The 3181-nt window shown below is 33.0% G+C and overlaps 1 non-coding gene across 1 annotated transcript; it reads left to right on the forward strand.

Annotated features, from left to right (window-relative positions):
- The first annotated feature begins 2631 nt into the window (after window positions 1–2631).
- On the forward strand, window positions 2632–2734 carry LOC133049601 (U6 spliceosomal RNA). Its single transcript, XR_009691416.1, has one exon. It is a non-coding gene; the product is annotated as a U6 spliceosomal RNA (small nuclear RNA).
- Window positions 2735–3181: the final 447 nt, after the last annotated feature.

The raw sequence follows: 3181 nt of genomic DNA on the forward strand, positions 1-3181 counted from the left end.
TGTCCTCTTATAAATCTGTAGTTTATGATATATTCTTGATATTAATCCTTCATCAGTTTTATGTGTTTCAAGTATCTTTCCCCACTTTGGGGTTTGTCTTTTCTCTGTCTTTGTGGTGTCTTTTAATGAACAGAAGTTCTTAGTTTAATTTATTCACATTTACCAGTATTTTCCTTTATGATTTGTACTTGCATCTTAAGAAATTTTTCTCTAAAAGACAATTAATTTTTATAAAATAAATAATAATTTTATTCTTATAAATTATTTTTCTGTTTCCTTCTTAATAGTCTAGCTTTGCCTCTCCCATTAAGTCCACATTTGATCTACCTAGAATTAATATTCATATGTAGTATTTGGTAAAGATCTCATTTTTCTATTCCTGTATAATTCATAGCAATTTCCATCTTAGCCTAAACTCTATTTTTCATATACATATGGTTTCTGATACCTCTATATTGTTCCATGGCCTATTTGTTTATTCCTGTAGAAAGTCTGCACTATCTTATAATAAGCCTTCGTATGTGATGGAGCAACTCTTCCCCTGTCTCTTTCTTGGTTATCATTATTCCATATAAAGTTTAGAATGAGATTGTCATATCCAGTAAGATTTGAAAAACCTCTTGGAATTTTAATAGGCTTTGAATTAATGCTAAGTCACTTTGGAGGGAATTGTCACACTTACTACATTAAACTTTCCTGTTCATGAACTTGATATGTCTGTTGACTTTGGGTCGATACTAGTGCCTTCCATTAAAAGTTTAAAACTTTCTCCAAAAGGGCTTGCACATCTTTTACTAGATTTAATACTAGTTACTTTATATCTGCTTTCTGTATTGATGCTGATTCTAATACTTTGGCTGTAGAGTCTTTCACACCGTCTCCCATCTTCTGTAAGTAATAACCACTAAGTCCCACTGTCACATTCTCTAGATTGGCTCTTCTGATCCTAAGTGGATTACTGCTTGGCTACTGAATCTTCCTAAGTTTCTTTCCTCACCTGTAAAATGAGGAACTCCAACGGAATTCGTTTGATGCTTACATTAAAAATACCACACGGGAAAGTGGCCAGCATGTACTAGTCCCTTCAACTGCCTTCTTCCAAACCAACACATGGTTTTCTTTCTTTGTGAGCTCGTGAAATTTTGCACATTGTAGTCATTTTGAGTATTTGTTGGGTACGAATTATCTTATTTCCTGACTCTCAAAGAGCAGAAAGAATTTTCCTTGGCTTATATCCCCTTTCTGAATGCCATGTATAGTATTCCAGGCTATACATGGCATTCAGAAAGGGGCATTTTTTTTTCTGCCTAGAGTTAAAAACAAAACTGATATCACATAGCTAAGTAAAATTAAGCCCACAGTCTTACACCTACCCTGAGAATTCTATTCATAATGATATTAGAATACTATACTCTTCAAAGAGATGTTAAATATATTCCCTAATTAATCTATATATAAATAGAAAATATGTTCCTACAAAATTCCTTCCCTTCTGTTTTTATGTGCACTGAGCAAATTTAGAAAGATTTTCAGCATAAAGAGAGAAAGGTTTTATTAACAGCTTTCATCAAAATAATCAAAGTATTATTCTCATCATCACCTGATCTTTTGGTTTGACTGTACTGCTGTGACTTAACAGGAACAATGGAAAAGAAAAGAATCTTTCAGATCTTGGATGAGAGCCTGACTTGGATTTTTCAGCTCTTGAGTTTGCCCTTAATTGGCTATATTACTTGGGTCTGAATGCATACACTTAATTGTTTCCTCAATTACAAGATGAAATTACTAAATTATGACTTACTCTTTTACTTCTTACATAAATTTATCACTAGGTGGCAGCACACTAACATTTAAGAAATTTTTAAATACAATATTTTTAAATGTTTGAGTTTAAAGCTAAGCTAACGTAAAACAAATCACAAAATATTTTAAAAGTTACCAATTTTCACCACTAAAAATCAATATATTTTAAAGCACCTATTACTGAAAAGGATGTGAAGAAATATGCATTTTCACATACAGCTGTGGTGAAGGTTAGAGAGTAACTTCATGTGTCAAAAATTCAATTGTTCAGATAAACAAACAAAAAAACTCCACAAAAAAACAAAATTAAGAGAAAAAGAAAAAAACAAACAAAAATTCAATTGCTCATACTTATTAAATCAAGCACCACAAGAAACTACTTTTTGGAAAAGATGTGCGTTTAGATTTACTTATAAAGATATTCATTATAGTATCCTTTATACAAATCAAAAATCTAGTGAAATGACCTGAATATCCAATGATAAGAACTGATTAAAATACCCTCCACATAACCTGCCAATCATGCAGTTGCAAAGAGTCACTGAGTCTCCCAACAACAACAACACATAACCTAGCTGCACAGTTTGTCTATAACACGGACTTATTCACACATTTATGTCCAGGAACTTCTATTACTAATTACTTTCCATGAGACTCAGTGCATGTGTTCCTAAACTGCATCAATAGTAATTTTTCCTGTGATTTCATAGCTTAATATTATGTGACAACAAAACATGAGTGCAAACACAATTTGTTTAAAGAAATTTTTGTTAAATGCTTTAGAAAGACTGGCTAAAGATGAGTTGCTTTAAAAATCACAGCTGGGGCTTGTGTTGGCAGTAAATGTACAAAAATTGGAATGATACAGATAAGATGAGCATGGTCCCTGCACAAGGATGACCGACGAATTCGTGAAGCCTTCTGTATTTTTAGACATGAAAGCCCATTTTATGACATAAAAAAAATCACAGTTGATAAAGAAGTACATTCATTACATAATGAGAAAGGGGTCAATTCTCCAAGAAGACATAACAATTCTTAGTGTGTATGTGCCTAACAAGTGTCAAACTACAAGAGGCCAAAACAGATAGAACTCAAGGAAAAAATAAATCAGTAAAATCATAGCTCACAATGTCATACTATAAACCCAACAAGATGGCTATTATAAGAAAAAGAGAAATAACAAGTTTAATCAAAATGTCTAGAAATTTTCATGCATGGCTCATGGAAATATAAAATGGTACAGCTGTTGTGGGCTTCCCTTATAGCTCAGTCAGTAAAGAATCTGCCTGCAGTGCAGGAGACCTGGGTTCAATTCCTGGGTTGGGAAAATCCCCTGGAGAAGGAAATGGCCACCCTCTCCAGTATACTTGCCTGG

Source organism: Dama dama, chromosome 3 (assembly GCF_033118175.1).
Source record: "Dama dama isolate Ldn47 chromosome 3, ASM3311817v1, whole genome shotgun sequence".
NCBI lineage: Eukaryota > Metazoa > Chordata > Mammalia > Artiodactyla > Cervidae > Dama > Dama dama.